This window comes from Glycine soja, chromosome 18, assembly GCF_004193775.1.
Source record: "Glycine soja cultivar W05 chromosome 18, ASM419377v2, whole genome shotgun sequence".
Classification (NCBI taxonomy): domain Eukaryota; kingdom Viridiplantae; phylum Streptophyta; class Magnoliopsida; order Fabales; family Fabaceae; genus Glycine; species Glycine soja.
Genome location: NC_041019.1, coordinates 23,295,269 through 23,316,646, shown reverse-complemented (window position 1 = coordinate 23,316,646; position 21,378 = coordinate 23,295,269). Strand labels below are relative to the sequence as shown.

At 33.1% G+C, this 21,378-nt stretch overlaps 1 long non-coding RNA gene across 12 annotated transcripts; it reads left to right on the top strand.

Moving 5' to 3' along the window:
• The first annotated feature begins 2,497 nt into the window (after positions 1 to 2,497).
• LOC114394889 lies at positions 2,498 to 15,847 on the top strand. Of its 12 annotated transcripts, XR_003662872.1 has the most exons (8): positions 2,498 to 2,934; positions 3,086 to 4,177; positions 4,295 to 6,445; positions 6,730 to 6,823; positions 13,716 to 13,998; positions 14,666 to 14,709; positions 14,786 to 14,945; positions 15,043 to 15,847. It is a non-coding gene; the product is annotated as an uncharacterized LOC114394889 (long non-coding RNA). The 12 variants fall into 12 exon arrangements; XR_003662865.1 differs by having other exon boundaries at positions 4,295 to 6,823; positions 15,043 to 15,846; XR_003662869.1 differs by lacking the exon at positions 13,716 to 13,998 and having other exon boundaries at positions 15,043 to 15,843.
• The last annotated feature ends 5,531 nt before the right edge of the window (positions 15,848 to 21,378 follow it).

Sequence of the window (21,378 nt, the reverse complement as noted above, 5' to 3'; positions counted from 1 at the left end):
AGCAACCTGCTTGAGATTTCCACTATCTTGTAAAATGCCTTTTACAAAGTCTGAACCACACAGGGACAACCCATCTTTTGTGTTCAGAAATCCTTACATCTTAATAGACTCTTGGTCTCTTAACCAAATCTCTTTGAATAAGAAGAAGAAGAATTCCCTCTTTAAGAGAAAGATATTACAATTTAAGATCAATCAAGATTTCTTATTGAATATGCAAGTGTTTGGCCAAGGAATATTTTTGAGAGGATAAGACATTTTGGTTTTGAGAGGATAAGACAATTTAGTTCAGAAAAAATCTCTTAGAAATTTTGTGTCCCAAGTCACCTATTTATAGGCTTTTGATGGCCATTCAAAAATCTCTTAAACAGATGTGACTCTTGGGAGTTATTTTCTGAAGAGTTGTGACTCTTGGGAGTTATTTTCTAAAGAGTTGTGACAGAAGAGTTGTGACTCTTGGGAGTTATTTTCTAAAGAGTTGTGACTCTTGGGAGTTATTTTCTGAAGAGTTGTAACTCTTGACTTGGATCAAACTTGAGAAGCGCTTATCTTTGGCATCATCAAAACTTCATATCATATATGCTTCTACACTAGGTGACAATTTTTCCATTCATAAACACTATTTTGTTGTGGTGTGTGGGCACATGTCATTTGATGTATAATTCCATGTGAGATAGGAAAAGACTAAATTGGGAAGACATGGTATTCATAGACATTATTAGTCCCCAAAAATTTAATAGATGTCCCAAATTGATTCTGAATTTCATGTGAGAAATTTTGAATGACTGAGAAAACATTTGATTGATTTTCCAGTAAGAAAACCTAAGTACAACTAGAAAAATTATCAATAAAAGTGACAAAATAGTAAATTCCTAAAGAGGAACATACTCGAATAAGATCTCAAATATTAGAATGAACTAACATAAAAGGTAATGTGATAATTTTATTGACGTGAGGACTATAAAAGTGATGAACATGTTTTCCTAACTAACACGACTCACACTATAGTGACTTAAGAGTAGAGAGACTAGGAACCAAAAGATGCAATTTTTCCAAACTGGGATGACCAAGATGCTGGTGAGTTAGATCTGGGGAGGCAGTGGAGACGCAGACAATCGACAATGAAAGCTAATACAATCCTCGAGGCTCATGTCCTATTTTGATCATTCATCCAATACATCGGTCTTGGAAAAGAAAAAAAATTACTAACAAAAAGGACATAAAAGTATAATGAGGGACTTAACTTGTTAATAGAAATTAAATTGAAAGGACAACCAAGAATAAACAAAATAGAATCTAAAGAAAGGTTAGGGAGTGGACAAGTCTAACCAATGCCACAAACTTTAATTTGAGAATCATTTGCGAGGGTAGTATAAGGCAATGAATCAGAAAAAGACAATTGTGTGAAAAGGGATTGGTTACCAGTCATATGATCAGAGGCACCAGAATCAAGTATCCAAGTGCTAAGGGTAGAGGATTGGGAGACAAAGGCTACTAGATTACCAGACTGAGCTACGATAGTAATAGGTGAGGCAGGTTGGTTGGCTGCTCGAAATCAAAGAAAATATGTATAATAAAAGGCGGAAATAGTTACATTTGTAGGTGGGGCAAGTGCAGCCTGGGGTTGTATCGCTGTCCCGTTCAATTTTCACAAGGGATTAACGACACATTGGTAAATAAAGTGGAATCTTTAGAGATGCCATTGTGGACCATGGAATGTAGCAACACAAGGCCAAACAAAACCTAATTATGGACAAACAAAAGCCTAAACAGGTTCGACGAAGAAGAAGAAGTGAGTCACGTGCTAAAGTGTTGCAAGCGCTTGAGCTTCACACACCGGGGTGGGGCGATGAGTGAGGTGGCAGAAAGGGTCACTGTTGGTGACATTGGGTTCTTTGGAGGAAGGTCAGCAGTGCGAGCATCACACCGCTATTTGGCTACTGATGTGAAGAAACAGTAGCAAGAAGGGTTGTCGGAGTGCGGGCGATGCCAAATAATTATAGGTGGGGGATTGTCGAAAGGAGATGAGGCTAGCAAAAGCCTCACATGAATGAGTATAACTAGAAAGATTGTCACACACTGATCTGCTATAAGTGCATGAAATGCATACGCTGGAGAGGGGCAGTGCATCAGAGGTTGGATGCTGGCAAGTCTCTGACGTTAGAGGGTGGTGGTTCCGATCCCTGGGTCGTGTTGGAGAAAAAGGCATTCATTGCGAGAAGGAAAGAAAGAGGGAAGATCGAACCTTAGGATACATGTGATATCATATTACGGTATACATAAACTATGTATTGTACCATACGCATGTTGGTTTATTTGTAGTCATAAGGATGCTGCAATTAAGCATATAATATGGAACATGATCCCTAAATATTAGCTATTTAACAATATTTATTTGGTACATAAAATTTTCTTTTAGTTTTGTATTTTTTTTCCTTCACTTATTTTATTCTTCTTATGATCTTATATACTATTATTTAGTACCACCGAATGTGGGGATCAACTAATGTAGAGTTGTTCCAGCTGAATCAAAGATTTCAAGTTTGAATCTTTTATATATGTAATCACGTTAAATACTCTAAGGGAGAGATTTGTTGCCATAGTAACTATGTTCGACCCAAACAAGATATCCTCTAGTGGAGCTAGTGGAGGAATCACCATTATTTTTAGTTGGGCTAAAAGCCTAAAACCCCAAACCCATATATTGTCGAAAGAATAGAGTAGCACTACTATCAGAGTACCCTGCTATGGCGAACACTAGCAATGACGCTGGCGTCAAAGCCCTACGGCGGCTGAAAGCGACGGAACCACCATCATTTCTTGCTTCGAACCCAGCGCTGTCGGATGTTGCTCGTACAGCATCACAATACTTGTTCTCTTCCCAAAATCCGTTTTCCCCAAAATCACCAGGAAGATGACGAAGAAGAAAGTGATAAGGTGAGTTTGTGGTCTTTGTTTAGTTTGATTTTCATTACCCTGTTTTTGTGTTCTTAAACATGATCATGAGATTAACCTAGTCTTAATTGGTTATTGCTTATTAATTAATCAATTAATTGGTTTTTGACTCATTCTAATTATATTTATCTAGGTATCTCCTATTTTCTAACAGAATTGGTCTCGGTATTGCACAAACATGGACACAATCTTCCTCCCATGGTGTTTCCTACATTACAACAGCAACATTGATCCCGAATCTTCATCTTTTTTAGAAACAAAAGAGAGAAAGAATTCATTATTACTATTAGAGGCTTTGAAAAGCTCTTATTTTTCTTGATTCCACCACTTCAGTCAGGGAGCTAGCCCGCATGGATTATTACTTTTGGCGAATTAATCTGAACCATATATACTCTACAGTAGAACAAGGCTGAAATTGGGTGCATTAAAAGGATAAACTCTAATTCCAGTACCCAATGAAGCAAAGGGTATCTAAGTACATAGCCATGTGGATGAGATGTACACTTTACTTCCCCATATTTTCTTTTTCTTTACTGGCTATGATGATTGTTGCGATAATTGTTTGAGTAGTTTATTAACTTCTCTGGATTCTTAGAAATTATTTTGATTGTATTTCTTTCATTGATTGATTACTTTGACCACCTAATTTTATTGACATTTGAAGTTGCAGCATTGCCAGAACTTTTTATAGATGCTAATTTTAATGTTATGTAGAACATAATATGACTTACATAAGTGATAAAGAAAGGAAAAATGAAAACGTAGTTTTCAGGAATAACATCACTATAACAAGTGCAAGCATACCTACTGCAGTTCATTTTTAATGGTCTCAATATGATTTGTGCAGATTATGCTATATTCCATTTTCGGGTTCCAGATCCAATTCGCATGTGATTATCTTTTATGGTGTCAAATTTTGACTGAATTTTGTGCTGAATAACACACAAAAGATTCCTGATTTTCTTGCCTTCCATCGTGGTCATGATTCGCTCTATTCTCAGATATGACATAAATTGAAATTTTAGATTGTTGCTTCTATGTGGCCACTATTGAATATTGATTATCATATATTCATATGATAAAGAAAGCATTATATTCATATGGTCTCTTTGCAGGCAAAGGGTGCAGGATCTGTGCAGCTTCTTGAGAGGTTCACTGTCACATTCAAAGCAAATTGTTGAAACTACCAATTACTTTAGCATAACTGTTAGCTTTGGTAATAATTGTAAGTGACATGTTGGTAATCCATGACATATATTTTCTTTTAGATGTTTTTTAATTTTCTAATCCACACTCAAACTTATTATGTGTTGGCTTCTTTTTCTAAATTTCACTTGTACAGGAAAAAAACACTACTACCACTCTTCTGTAACATTCTTAACCTGATTTTTCCTTGTTGTTGGCTTGTTCAGGTACTTATTTACTTCACTTACAATTACAAGTTCAGTTTGATTTAACCATCTCTGGTGATAAAGGAGTTCATGGTAGTTCTTGTTTTAATCTCTTATGGATAGGGTTTTTTAGTTTCTTCCTTGTCCCTTTGTCTTTTGCCTTGTTTGTTGCAGTAGATGAACCATCTTCAAGTTCTTCTTGTCTTGGGTTCACTACTTTGTAACCTTTGTTCTCTCCCACTACACATAATATAACCTTCACAAACTTGACATAGTTCTCTTTTAACAAATTTTAATTGAGATCACTATGACTTGTAAAACTTGAGATGGACCTGTCTCAGCATCCGAATTTAACACTTGCTAATGATAATTCAATTCAAGTAAATAATCTCAATAAAGTCATGCTCATACTGGTATATCCGTATATGCACTTAGAAACTGCATCAATAATTTTAAAATAACGAGTCATGTCTTCTGTGATTCTGTTGATGATTCTGAACCTTCAATTCAACATCTCTCTTAGGATTTGTGTACTAGTATTAATTTTGAAACAACTCCTACAAGTCCTTGACGGCCTGAGCTTGAAGAAGATAGGTCCCACACAAGCATGAGTATACACACTGTAGAGATATCTGCCCAATATGGCTCTGAATTAATCATAACTCTTCTCATGCTTTTATTGCAATAGTTCTCAGGTGTGTGCTTGTTGATGCACCAATATTTCCAATGTCTATGTTTTTTTGGAATTGGCCACAGGCCATATAGATTATATTCAGGACTAGTTTATAAATTATGTTATTTCTCTTGTTAATAATCAAGAAGTGAATTTAAAAGAGTGTTAAAACATTAGGTTCATAAGATCTTTCTCTGTATTTTAAAAATAAGATGCTTTTAATACAAGGTAAGAAATTTTATTCTCGGGAATCATATTTCCAAGAATATCATGCTTGGGAATATTATTCTAATGAACAAATTTGTCTGACAATAGTCATTTCTAGGAGTATTGTGTAAAACCTTAGAGCCTCTTTGGCTCTGTTACTTTTATTAATCTCCCCCCAAAATTCTCTATTTCTAAACCAAAAAAACGAGAGGAAGAATCATCTATTTGCTGCTATTTCTTTTATTTGAATTCAGTCAGTTAGGCCCATATATGCAGTGATAAAGTCCTTTTTAGACACTCTTATATTCCTTTTTTCTTTTATTTCTTCCTTCTAGATTGTAATTAGATGCAATTTAGTTATTTGGATGTCACTACTAATGATAATCCAATTAGAACTAGTGAGAATCCAAGTACAATAGAAAAGTTCACCGGAGGGAATAATCTATATTCTATACTTCCTTAGGAATTTGAGCTAAAAGCACACGGTACATCCTTTAGTTCCGTAATTTAATGACAATTATTTTTCCATATAAAATATTTTATATCATTGAGTATAATAAAGAGGAACATTTCTCACCCAATGGTCCTCGAAATTTAATATGGTAACCATCATTGAAACCCAAGGAAATAAAAGATCTAAAAGAAGCATAACCTTGAGATGCGAATGGGGCTAACATGTGTTGCTTTAGGATGCAAACTTCACTTTGGTTAGAGTTAAAAGATTGGCTTTGTTACCTTCTAGGCTATCATTAGTCATAACAATTAGTTCTTTCAAGCTTCAACTTTTTTTTACTTTTGTTTTTATTAAATTTCTGACAAAAGATTCAAGTAGGCATATCATATCATAGTAGTTATACAAAGAAGAGTTCTTTAAAATGGAAACAAGAAAAAATGTCACTTTTATGATGAATGTCGTTGTTAGGTCTAGTCAATAAGTTCTTTCAACTTTTTATTTTTAACTTTATTTTTATTAAATGTCTGACAAAGGATTGAAGCAGGTATATCATATCATAATTATACAAAGAAGAGTTCTTTAAAATGGAAAATGAGAATATAAAAAATCTATCACTTTTATGATGAATGTTGTTGTCCGGTGTAGTTAGCTATTTTTTTTGATCATTTTTCCTTCCTTGGTTTTAAGAGTACAAACAGTGTGGATGTTGTTGAAGATGTCTTAATTGATGGTGTCAGAACTTTGCCTCAAAACAAATTGCTTTTGGAGGTATGTCTGTAATAGGTCTTTGTAATCCATCCAGTTGGGAATTTTTCTCCAAATGGTATGTGTTAAAATTATTTAGTCAAGTTTCGATTTTTTTTCTTTTTTGATTTGGTTATGCAATCATATAGAGGAATGAGAACGTATTGAATAGGTTAGTTTGACAATTATTGGTCCTATTCTTATTGTTTTTGTTGTGATGTTATATTGAGTTTTTTATTAAAAAAAATGAAGGCTATATTTTTTTGGTGTTGTTTTTGTTGATCTTTTGCCGCCCTATCCAATTGCAGTTAGAAATGGTGGTAATTTGAACTTTGAAGAACTATTTGCTTTTTGGAGCCACAAATACATATTGGGGGACATCTAGATTCATTCGTGGGCCAGGTATAAAATATTGAATTATGCTTCGCATGGTTGCCTTACCTTTCATTCTTTATGGAGTCACATGGAAATGCATTTGGAAAGCTGCTTTGGTTATTCATAGCTTGCATTTTGTCTACTATTTTGCTTTGGTGATGAAGTAGAAGTGGCCTGAAGTTAATGCTACTTTTGTTGAATTAGCTATGCATTTTCTATTTTGGTCTTTCCCCTGAAATAAAGAAAGCATACTATGGGGTAGGTTTTGCTTAACTAGCTTGTTTATACTTGGACGTTGGACCAATGTAGGGGAGGTTAGACTACGAGAAGAGATGTCAGCTGTAGCCTGCATGACTTAATTTCTTATACATCTCGGATTATTAATTATTTGAGTTCACTTTATTCATCAAGTATTAAACCTTTTAGATATACGCAATAGATGTCTCTTGACAAATATTAGCAGAAAAATATTGTTCGCTCAACATCCCCTGACATTTAATTTAACCACTTTATATTATTAGATATATTTGAATAATAACGTGATATAGTATAAATTATTTGAGACATGTTTAAGTTTAACTATATTAGTTTCACAAGTGTAATCAATAACCGTATACAACATTTACATTCATTTATTTTTAATTACTTGTAAAAAAAATTAAATATACCATTAAATATTTTAATAATATTATGACATTATACTATTAAACACTTTTAATATTTAATCATTAGAGTCACAAACATGAATTGGTAATTGTATACAAACATTTATTTATTGTTAATTATTTGTAAGACAAAGTTAATTGTCACTAGACATTTTATCCATAACATTGTATGTTATTATCATTAACCAACTTGATAACGGTTAAATATGAGTTATTTTTTATGATAAAAATATAATGGAAATATCTTTAAAAATGATTATTTAGTAATTATTCATGCTTAATTGTTAAAAATTGATGTTTTTCTTATTCATGGCTTGCAAATATGAAAAGGAATGATTAAAAACGTAAAAGCTAAAGAAAATAAGCAAAAAAAAAAAGTTGAATAAGGCCCAGCCCATTGCGCGCTCGGTGCGAAAACAAAAACAAGCACTGACGCTAAGTGAGGGAGAGGCACGCTAAGCGCGAATAGAAGCACCCGCGCTAAGGCACTCGTGCTAAGTGAGCACAGCGTGCTAAGTAAGAGCACGTAGGTCCAAGTCCACTCCAACCGTTATAAAAAAAAGAGTTAAGCCAAGGAGAAAAGACACATCAAGTCTCAGAGCATTTTAATACACACCCAAAGTCTTAAAACTATCCCTTACCATGTGTTTGGATGGGGGATTTAAAGATTTCTAGGAAATTCAAATACATAGCATTTTGATTGTCTTGATTTAAATTCCTTTCATTTTGTAAATATTTTGTTTGGATGAGACAATTTAATTTCTTGTATTTTAATATCCTTGTTTGGACAAAGTAATTCAATTTCAATGAAATTCAAATATTTATTTTTAAATATTTATTTTAAAATTAAAATTTCAATATTGAATGAAAATAAATATGAGTCATTTTTTAAATAGTTAAATATTCAAAATAAATTTAATGTTATACAATATATAATAATAAATTTTTTTAATATTTAATAATTAAATAATCAAAATAATTTTAATGCTAAACAATTTTGAATCTTATACAATATTCTTGAAGTAACACACAAAAAAACTTAGATTAAACAATAATGCAAAATTAAAAGATGAATGATATGTAATTCGTTATTCTTGTTAAAAAAAATTAATTACCTAGTCTCGCAATAATTTAAAAAAAAATATTAAAATTAAATAATTATCTAATTTAAGGACAATTATCTCATACAAAATTCAAATGATATTAATTTCATTGTTCCCGAGGGAAGAAAATTCAAATTGCTAATAATGCACCAATGCATAAACATGAATCAACACAAGCAGGTCCTAATTAATCAAGTTCCAAACAAAGATCTTAAACAAGAATTACAAGGTCCAAATTAAGATCAACTAACCGAGTACATAACAATCCTGATAACTAAAAGAAATTAAAAAAATAATGTTCTTCATTCCTTAATCTTCATTCATCATCAAGTGTAAAGGTCGAGGAACCTGAATAATTAACATCCAATGTTGCCATTTAGGGAAGAAGAAACAAGATAATATAAGTCACAACAGGAAAGACAAATAACTATAGTGAAAATATGACTTCAACTAGGCATAAAAAAGATTACTCACCAAGTTTTATTCTGCAAGATGTGTTAAAACATAATCTGTCTTTTCATGAATTGGAAGGGCTTTCACAATAGCTAACTGTTTTGGATCGTCAACTAACCATTTAATAGTTTTAGCCCATTGTTATCTATTAAGATTTGGTATCAAAGCTGCCTCACGTAACACTTCTTGAATATCTTCATCATCAACTTTACCATCCATTTTTTCTACCATTCGGTTAAAAGAGTTGGCCATTTTATACAAAGAAGTTGTTATTCCTTCTTTTTCTCCCATCTTTCTCTTGTGAGAATGTGTGCCCGAAGAAGTTGAACCTTGTCTTTTTTCTTTTGTATTAGAGCTTGGTTCTTCTAAGTTTATGGTAGCAGTATCACCTAAACCCATGAATTCCACTTCATTTGTTTCTCTACTTATCTCAGCATCCATGGCAGTTTCAACTCCATGACCAGTGACTCTATCTTTAGCACACAAATCCACTATATCATCCCAGTTTTGGAGTACCTTGAATCGAAATGGTTTAGTGATGCAATACTACCCTGTAAGGGCATTGGATAGAAAACTCCAAGTAGATTGAGTTAGAGATGCAAGAGAAGGCCCTAGGATTCTTATGAGCCTTAGGGTAGATTCCGGGTCCATGGGCTAAGTACGAGTCCACTTATCTTTGTAAATATTAGATTAAGGTTTCATTATTTTTGGGCCTTGTATTTAGGGCTCCATAATGTAGGTAGGGTACCCTAAAAATATAAGATTTTTCAGCCCTTGTATTTTAGGGCACCTAGACTAGTTTTTGTATTAGGGGTAGTTTTGTAATTTCACATGCACTAAGTGAATATTTGATGTGTGTTGGGAAATAAATTTAATTGAATTGGTAGAAGTCCAATCCAATTAAATTTATTTGATGTGTGTTGGGAAATAAATTTGATGTAAGCTCCATTGGAGCTTGTAGGCCTAGGATCTTCTTCATCAATGGATTCCTTTGCTTCTTGGAAGATAAATGGCAGCGGAATGGAGAAGGAAGAGGGAGAGGAGACGCCACTTCAAGGAGATGAGTCTAGAAGAAGCTCACCACCATAAGAGGCCATGGATAAGAGCTTGGAGGAAGAAGGAGATGAATGAAGGGAGAGGGAGAGAATAGCACGAAATTTTGTGCTCTAAAATAGCTCTGAAATCTGAATTTAATATTCAAATGATCAAAGTTAAAAAAAATGCACACACATGACCTCTATTTATAGCCTAAATGTCACACAAAATTGGAGGGAAATTTGAGTTTCAATTCAAATTTCACTTGAACTTGAAATTGAATTTGTGGAGCCTAACTTTGGAGCCAAAATTTCACTAATTATGATTAGTGAATTTTAGTTATGGTTCAACCCACTAATCCAAGATCAATTCCAAGATTCTCCACTAAGTGTGCTTAGGTGTCATGAGGCATGTAAAGCATGAAGGGCATGCACAAAGTGTGACTATATGATGTGGCAATGAGGTGTAGTAAGCAAATGCTCTCCTCCCCCTCTAAAATTTAATTCGATTGGACTTCTATCAATTCAATTAAATTTATTTCCCAACACACATCAAATATTCACTTAGTGCATGTGAAATTACAAAACTACCCCTAATACAAAAACTAGTTTAGGTGCCTTAAAATATAAGGGCTGAAAAATCCTATATTTCTAGGGTACCCTACCCCCATTATGGAGCCCTAAATACAAGGCCAAAAAATAATGAAACCTTAATCTAATATTTACAAAGATAAGTGGGCTTGTACTTAGTTCATGGGCTCGAAATCTACCATAAAGCTCATAAGAACCCTAGGGCCTTCTCTTGCATCTCTGGCCCAATCTACTTGGAGTTTTCTATCCAATGCCCTTGCGGGGTAGGATTGCATCATTTAGCCTATTTATGCGACTGGAAAAAAAAGAAAAAGTCAAATCCAATCTATGACATTATTTTGAACTCCTTCCCTTGATTGATGGACCAACTCTTCATCAACAACAAAGAAGAATTCTAAGTCTTGAACTTCTAAAAGTTAAACAGTTTGTTGTTCGTCTCTTATGAAATTGTGTAACACAAAACAAACATTGATAATTCTTATTTGTGTCTTTATATAAAAAAATGAAGGAGTTCTTAATATACTCCATCTTTTTTTCAAGATCCCAAATGACCTTTCTATTGTATTTCGGGCACTTACATGACGAAGATTAAATAACTCCTTGTAACTTTGAGGGGTGTTTCCAATCCACTCATTGAGATGATATCTATCCCGCATCCACAAGAAAGTACTTACCATGTTTAAAATAATAAACATAGGCTTAAACTATACCAAAAGAAAAAAGAAAAAAAATATTTCCAAGAAATATTACCAGTTGGAATTTCAAGTTTGTTTTGATGACATAATGCATCTCGTAATACTCGAGAATCTCTTGCAGACCCTTCCCACCCAGGTAACACAAATAAACCTTAAATTTGGACCACATATGTAGAGACATCACCCTTTCTATTACGATATCTAGGTCTCTCATCAGGAGAAACTGTAACCGGAATATGAATCTCATCAAGTGTTCCAATACATCTCTACAAACAAGACAATTTTTTTAGATTCTAAGAAAATTTTATAATTAACAAATCTCTCCTAACAATTAATAAACTTATCTCAAACCATCTCCACTTGTTTGCTTCCGCTCCTTCTAAAGTACAGGGTTGAAAATTCAAATAGTCTTTGCTCACTTTCATTACCGCTCTCAAGACATCATTGAATTGCCTACTTATGGTTTCTTTAGATCTACAATAACTAAATTGCATTACCCTATACTTTAGGTTGTGAGCAAGGATATGTAAAAACATTGCTACTGCTTCAGTTGTTGAAACATTTCTTGTTCTTACTAATCCACCCTTTTCTTGTAAAATTCTACAAAGGTTACAAAATGCATTTTTACTAAGCCTCAATTGTTCAATGCAATCTTTATTTGCCCCTCTATAAAGACGATTAAGGAAGTTGTGATGTTCTAGTTCCCAATTACGGGTTGGTTCCTTAACAAAATAGTTATTATGATACTATGTCACTACACCAATGACCATATGAACAACACAAGCAGTAGCTAATAACATTATTTTCTTATACTCTTCTCTTTTACGTTTTCTTGAAGTAATTACAGTGTCAACTATGCTAGGATCCATTTCTTCTCAATCCAAACTGCATGATAATGACATAAGATAATATTTTGAGATTTAAAACAAATATGTAGGTAAAAGATGTAAATAAGCTCTAAATTTTAATGCCCATATTTTTCTACATTAGGCTGTCACAAGCAAGAGCCTAGAGGTTAACTTTTGTAGAGTATAAATTGGATGACAAGAAATGTCTCTTAACTATATATACACAACAAAAAAAGAAGTAAAAAAAAGTTTTTTTTCTTTTTGGGTTTGATTAGACCCCTATAATAAAAAATTAAACTCGAGACATAGGGAGCTTAAGAAATTCAAGTTTAATTCCACTCATATTAATGATTTGTGGCTTTTCCATATGGAAGCATCGACCAACTTGTTATAGATTTGTGGCTGATAGATAATAGATGTATCACATACAAGTTTCATTCATAAAAATCGGATACTAGTGGGGTTCCCTATCCCCGTACGTATAAATCACTGTTGCTACTTGCTAGTCCCTTTGATCCAACCAATACACTTTAGGCAATTGCAAAGGGGATGTGATTGATATGGTATATATGATTGTACATGTTTTAGATATATTACTTTTAAGATTTGTTAAAATTATCTATTAGAATTAGAAGTGTGTAATTAAAGTACTGATTAATTAACTCTAATGAAGTGCTTTAGATTCAGCATATATAAAAAATTATAAAAAAAATATTTATTGTACACTTACTCTTAGTGTATTATCTTTCATATGCCAATTATGTAATTACTATTATTTATAATCACTTCAAGTTCCCTAATATCTTTAGTTCACTTGTTATTGTACACTTACTGTTCTACATTTAGAGTGTTTTACCGTTATACGTTTTGGTTCAAAGCATTATTTTAATCACTTTTATTTATTTCTACTTCACTAAGAAAGTCATTTCTTATTTACCTCTTTTAATAATACTCAATTGGTTTCTATAATCTGCCATTCACTTTTCCTTTCAAAGTGTCATAATAATTAACTTTTAATAGGTGTTCAATTACTCGTAACCGAGACTAGGAAAGAAGATCTTGTAATTTCAGGTTTTAATTAAGAATTCTCGTAGAATCCCATAGCCTGAATTTGCTCACTTGTCCATTTATCATAATTTCTTTCCCAAAATAGGCATTGATACTAATTCATTTGCATAGCACTAAATGTCATCTCTCTCAATAGTTCCAAATGACCAACATAAAACATCAAATTGCAGTGATCATAGTTTACTATCAGTTTACTCAACAAAAAAAAGTTTACTATCAGTTCAATGAAACAAGAAACAATGATTCAGCAAGCCACCAATTAAGTAATCAAGAGCAATCTAAAAATATATTCTAACCTACAGAAGATTATAGATTTCTTAATTGCTTACTTTCACCATGATAATTCACTTCAGTATACAATGACCAAAGTCACCCATCAAAGGCTACAAGAGGTACTATTGAAAAGGAAAAGACGACATATGGGTAGGTGGCTATGAATTTGTTCAATTTGTAATTTTGTAGGTATTAAATTACAGATGATGATAGAGCGAAAAGGTAGAGAAAATCTTCAAAGTGCTACAAAGGAGGCTGCAAGAAGATTACATAGTTCTTGCTTACTCTCACCATGATGATTATACATGTTGTGTAAAACCCAAACTAGATCACCCAAAAAAGGCTGCAAGAAGTACTGTTGAAAAGGAGAAGACAACCTATGGAAAGAGTGAAAGACTGCAAGCAAGTGGCTAAAAATTTGTTCAATTTCAACTTTTTTGCCTTAAAATACAGATTGTGACAGAGAGAAAAGGTAGTGAAAAATTTCAATGAGCTAGGTTTGGTTTTTATTTATTTATTAGGAAAGCAAGTTAGGATGAATCCTTATGAAGCCTAGCTCAACTTAGACCAACTCATTTCCACCCCTACTACTAGTGTGTTTGGAAACCTGCTAGTGTTGCTATGTAAGAAATTACGTTTGAAATATGGAAGCTATAACTATTAGCTTATTGTGAGAAAATAAGATCTGCCTGTGTGAACAAGAACCTAATTTACATTTCATTGAACGCATTATCATTATGTTTAACTTGTAAAAATGTTTAGTTTAATAAAGAAAATCCATGTAACTTAGTTAGAAATCTAGAAAGAAAACTTTGTTACCTATTATAAGTGCACCAAAATCTTTAAAGATGTCCCGTATAACTCCAGTAAAACTATTTGGATTTGGTCTTGCTTGATATGGATACATGGATCTACGAATCCATAAAAAATATTTTAACATCTTTTGGAGCCAACTAAATTCATTAGCATCTGTCTCTAATAAGTATATTATTATACGTATCCCAGTATCTCATCGATCATTTATAGTAGCTTATTAGTATTGATGTTTTGATTCTTTAACTGTAGCTTATTAGTATATTGCAGTATTGTATATTTTTAATAGATGGTGGTAATCAATTTGTTGTCACTCTCATCTGCAGAAGTAACAAATTCGGGAAGTCTTACTCTAGAAATAGTCCAGCAGGTAGGTATCTAACTTAAATGATCCATAGAAAATATTAGAAACTCAAATATTTAAAAACTCTACAACTTTTTACAAGATTGAAGCTGAAGTAAAGAGACTGGATCAACTAAAATCAAGCAAGATGAAGGAGCTATTCTAGAAGAAGTGGAGGGAACTGGAATTGATATGCAAGAAATCACATGTGGAGATTCCTTCAAGGGAAGAGATGAACAATATAATCAACCTCATAAACTCAGGTGAATCTAACTAATGTGTGTGTATTCAATTTCAAAAAATATAGGTGTTTATTTACTTTAAAAGACCAGCCTAGAAATTGACTTACATCTATAACAGGGGAGATTGATCATTCTGATCTCCTCCTGAGCATGGATGAACAGATATCAAGATCAAAAGAAGAGGCTTCTATCAGGAAGGCTATCATGGAGAAAGTGGAGAAGTGGAAGTTAGCATGTGATGAGGAGCGCTGACTAGAAGAATATAGCACGATTAGAATTTTCATTTGAATTAATATTTATAAATAGGTTTAAATGGTGATTGTATCTATTGTATTGTATGTTTCACTATCCAAGTGTGCTATATTAGGATGAGCATCGAGACTCAATTAGTAGAGGAGCTCACAAAAACTTGAGACATGCCAAATGTGCCCGTATAATGGTCAGCAGAATGCTAGGTACACACACATATGATGGAAACATATAATTTGGACCAATTGGCAGCAAACACACTATGCTTACAAACAATTCATAAAACCTTCTTCTGCTCCTAAGTCAAAGAATCGTTTGGGAAGAAGGCACATCAATCCCTATTCACATTTTCAATCCCCCAATAAGACAATTGTGACATAAAATAGCTCAACAAACAATAACTCCCAGTTTAATAAACACAAACCCCTTCATTGACAAAAAACAAACAACAAAAAAAAAGCAGCTACACTACAAAGGGTGATGAACCCTAAATGAGACATTGAAGGAAAAAATCATAATACAATTAAAAGAAGACTCACCAGAGAGTGATGAACAAAGTGTGGAGAACAAAACCCTAGAGAATAGAACAGAGCACGTGAGGGAGAACAAGAATGAGCCACTGTGAGAGAGAAGAACCCACCGCAGAGAGAGCGAACCGAGTGAGGGAGAACGAGACTAGAAGGGAGAACGAGAGTCACGCGAGAGAAAGGGTCACTGGAGAGGAAGTGAGGTCCGTGAAAGAGGAGAAATGAGGTCAATGAGAGAGAAGAGTCGCTGGAGACGTGAGAGAGAATTTCAAATTCTCTTTATTTATGTGTCATTTTAATTCTCACCTTTTGAAGTGATCAGAATTCTTTTCCAAAATGACGTGAATTCAAATTCTCTCAAAATAATTTATCCAAACAACTTAACAAATTGCACAGTAATTTAAATTCATTAAATAATTGATTTGCTTCGTTAAATTACTGTATCCAAACGCACAGTTAGGGAATTCTTTCTTCTCTCTCATCACTTTTTATTCCCTTTTTCCATCCCTTCTCCTCCATCATTTTTTAAACCCCTTTTCAAGTGTAACCCTTATGGTTATGAGAGGTTAAACCCTTAGTTAGGGCCTGGTAGGCCTAAAAAGCCAAAAGATGTATTGTATACTTCATATTTATCAATTCAACAAGTGTTTTCTTTCGTATTATCATTTCTTACTTTTAATTTCATGCATCATTCATCCTTGCATTATTTTGGGGGTTAGGTGCTCGATAGAGGGTGATCCTTAATAGGAATACAAGAAAGGTTTTGCATGCATCCGTTTTAGGAATTAGTTGCTCGATAGAGGGTAATTTCTAATAGAACTAAAATGAGTATCTTAATAAAATCATTGGTAGACATAAAATGATTGCATTATGCCCATGCATCAAAGCAAGTATCTAGAATTAGAACTTCATGCATTTTATCTATTGAATCTTTGCAAAGACATTTAGGAGATAGATAGGTAAAATAGGCTTGTCATCGTGAGACGTCATGGGCAAGTATTCTATCTTAGGCAAATAAGACATGCTAGGTTCTAACATTCTCATCTCATCGAATTCCCTATTAACTCTTTTGTTTTCTATTATCTCCTTTGTCTACTAATATCTATTATTTAGTTACTGTTCTATTTTACTTTTCCTTTGCCTCATCTTATCTTTTCTTCTTATAAATTGAAAATTATCCAATACAAGTACAAAACAAAGTCTCTATGGAAATCGACACTCGGACTTCCGAGTCTTTACTACTGGGACTATTGGTACACTTGCCAAACCGTTAACACAACTTTGTATGTTATAATCTACAGGTTGATAATATTGGAACAAATGAAGCAAAAGAAAATGGCAGCAGTAATGAACAAGCTATATGGCTGGTAGCAGCAAGGTAGGCTACATTTTTCGAGACCCTATATTGTAGCTCGTTGAATTCTTTTTTATATTAGGAATTATTTAATTAATTTTTTACTTCCTAGTTTCTTGTTTTCTTTTATTGTTTTGATTTGAAAAGAAATTGAATATGACATTCATAGATAAATTGAATATGAAATTGAATACGGTCATGATACTGTTGTGAATCCATTCATATTTGAGCAAGTTTAAATATGTAAATGCATATGCATTATAAAGCACAATGCATATTGGCAAAGCTCTAAGATATTATTTTCATTACTTTTTTAAAAAAAAACACATTCTAAGACGGTTCTTTAAAAAACCATCTTAGAAGGGTAGTCTTCTAAGACAGTTTTTAGTTAAAAATCATCTTAGAAATGTATCCTTTTCTAAAACGATTTTTTCTTGAAACCGTCATTGAAATTATTGACTTTCAACGACATTGGCTACAAAGACAGTTGAAAGCCATCTTTGAATGTCTTATACAAGCATCGTTGTATGTGCCTTTTGTAGTAGCAAAACCTAAACCAAATAAATTAGATATGATTGGTTCCAATTTAATTTCACCATAAACTAATTAAAACCAATCCAACTAGTAAACAATCATATGATTACCTCTAGTAGAATACATGTAGTCTATATTAAAAAAAATCAAATAGGGATAGTGAACAAATTGACTATCCAAATCATCATGATATTCTAAATTTGTAACAATAACAAGTCATTTGTTGAGACTAATGTAAGCATTGTTATATAACCATCACATAAATTTTCATGATATTCTAAATTTGTTTCATGTTCCATGTAAGTTCCCAGGGAAAGTCCATGCAGTATTACACTTTCATCATGAGTTCCTCTAATCAAAGAATTAGGAAAAAAAGATTTAGGCACATAAAATGTAACATCTTTCAAAATATGTTTTTCATGCCTATAGAACTCATAATTTTAAATTTCTATATAAACATCAAACCACATAGAGGAAGACTCTTCATGACCAGACAATTCCAAATAATGTGCATTAATCTCAAAACTCAAGGACTTGGCACCATCACCTAAAACAATATCATGAAAATCATATGCATTAAGCACATCACAAGTATCATGCAAATCAAGAATTAACACAGGTTGTATTTCTTGAAAACATTAGGCCTAGAGATGAGATGATTCAAAATCTTCTTCTCCCAATGGTTGCCTTGATCCTCATGTGCATCAACCTCTTCTCCAAATTGTCTTGCCAATGGATCCTTGATGTACAATTCTTCATTAGGCACAAAAAAAAAGGCATTGCATGGTTAGATGCATAAACAAAAATACAATACGAATTAATCTCATCTTTCAAATTAGAAGAAAGAATTAGAGTCTTGCATTCCTCCATTGAAACCCCATCTTCATTCTCCATCTTCACATGAGAGACTTCGTCATCAAACAATGATGTAGAACATCAAATTTTAAATTCTGCACATGGAAGCTCTTCTCGAAACCCCTTGAGCAAAGAATCTTCACAGACAAACAAAGGGCCAAAATAAAAAAAAAAAGTATTCATATTTCTCTTTATCTTTTGTTCTCTCTTTTTCACTCTCTTTTTCTCTCATTTCTCTATCTTTTGTTCCTTTTTATTTTGCCTTTTTTCTCTCTCATCTTCTATTTTATTTCTCAATTTAACTTGATCCTCACTTGCTTCTTTAGGTGGTGAAAGTGGTGCAAGTTTAATCTTGTGTCCTTTATGTACAAAAGAAATCTTATTGGTCTTCTAATGGTGTTTCACATTTCTTTCAATTTGCCATGATTTACCCAACAATATGTGACATGCTTCTACAGGAGCTACATCACACAACACAACATCTTTACATTTTCCAATGGTAAAACTCATCAACATTTGTTGGTCTACAACTAACTCACCTAAACTCAATTTTTATGGATCAAATAAGTAAATTTTGTCAAAGTCTCTCAAGAACACATGAAGAACACTATGAATATGTGCATCTTTGTTTTCTTTTTACTCAATCAATAGAACTATAAAGTGACACACACAATGAGGAAAAATTGACTAGCCAATCAGGTCAAGGCACAAAAATTGCAACTCCAGCATGAGAATGTTCTCAATTGAACATAACAATAACATATGAGGACAAACCAATTGGAATGAATTCAAAATTAAACAAGAAAATGAATTCCAATTGATAATGAGTGACTCAAAAAATTAATTGGACTAAATAATAGCACAAAAACCAAGGCACAGTCCTAAAGATACAATTCATGCACTCGCGCATAACAACTCTAGAACTTCAAAGCACCAATCAGATTTTCTGATAAAATTAATTGATGAAAATGCAGTAGAAATGAGGAGTGAACATCCAGTAGAACTAGAAATCAAGGATTAAATGGAAGGAAACTCACAAAAGTAGAACAAGTCTGAACGCACAACACAAGGACAAATTTAGTGCAATTCGCCCAAGGCAGTAAGAATTGATGCTAAACCTTTGCTTTGATGCCAAATGATGAGAACCTTTTTTCATGTATCACAATTTAACATCTTAACAGACCCAAAATTAAAGGAAAATTTTGTAGAAGAAAAGGAAAAGAAGATTAAGGTGAGAAATAAAAATAAACAATGCCACAATCCTAAGGATCAATAAGTTGAGGAGAATTTGCCACAAAGAATAGGAATTTTTATATAAGAATTTAGGGTTTTACACAAGAATCAAGAAAGAACAATTCTCTCACACTTAGCACAAAGCTAAGTTTTGATTTCTTCCAAATCTAAGTTTGTCTTCATTGATAAAATTGTGAGTACATATAGTTGTCCTAAGGGATATTAAGAGTCCCTAATTATAGTGAACTCCTAATGATAGTAATTATATTAAGTTGGTGCCTTATTAATTTGCTAGCAAGCCAACAACCACTCCTATTTTGCCATATTAAATATTCACAACTTTATTTGATAGAAAAATAAAACTAGATAATATATCTTCATGGACCTTATCTTGCAAATTAGTCCACCAAGTCCTTGTAGTGATTAATTCTCCATGTTCCTTGTTTGATCCTCATCAAGGTTACTGCATAAAGGCCAGATAAGTCCACAAAGTTCTACAAGTAATATAAGATGTATTGGCATAGATGGTTGCAAAGAAAATTCCTGCCAGTCTTTAATCAGAAAGAAGGAAACATGTTGGCTTGAGATGTTTAGAATCTTTGGTGCAAAGTTGTTAGAGCATAATCACTAAAGATTAGGCAAAAGATTATTCATGTCATTTACAGGAAAGAGAAACAACTTGATTTCATTCCAAAAGGAAAGAAAAATGTATCTATAGCAATCAAAGGGCTCAAAAATAAGAAGGAAATTTGACTTGTGAATGGCACAAATATTTTTTAACACCAACCTAGAATCCAAGTTGGCAATACCTTTAATATTCCCATAGAGGACCTTCTTTTTTTGGAACTAGCCCTTTGATAGCTTGACTGGGAGCTACAAATAAATTTGCTCTTACTTAAACCACGCAAATTCTTTTTATGAGCTTTGGATAAGACCACTGTGAAGTTTTCATTGCTTTTTGGGCTTCCATCTTGAAGATCATGAATGTGAACATCATGCAAGTCTTCCTGATCAGCCCATAAGGGTGAAAGGATTCTCATTTCATTTTGAACAGCTATTGGAAGCTCGTGAGTTGGTGAAGCAAGATAAACAATGGTTGTCTGTTGTAATGCTGTGTTTTCATAATTGGTTTTTCAAGTGATTTAATTAAATTGTAAGAGTAATTAAAATTATATTTAAGTGCCTATGATTAATTAATGATTGATGTGATGGTGCTTTACTTATATATGTATGTGTTTAGTGAGTTTTTGGTGAGTTTGGCCTGGAGAAAGATGGGCTTATGATGGTTAGCGAAAGGGGTGTGAGTTTAGCAGATACTTAGGTGTAAGAAGGAAAAACATTTTCAGCCCTATATCTCCTTAAAATCCTTATTTGTGCTAATCCTCATTTGTGCTGAGACTCTCTCTCAACACACTTCTCTTCACAATTCTCTCTTCTCCAAGAAACCACCATTAGAGAACCTTGAACTTTGGTGTTCTCGAAAAAGAGAGCTATTTTCTCCTTCTTTTAGTGGTTGTTGACTGACCCTATGCGAGATAATCTCCCCTTCGTCCTCTCTTTGAGTTCATTTTCATTTCCCTAGAGCAAACATGAACTTTCATGGAAAAACTTGGTTTTAAGGGGTTTTGATTCTATTTTTGGTTGGCTTTAGGGTTCAGTTGATGCTGGTATATGTGGTTGTTGTCGGATTGAAGGAAAGTTC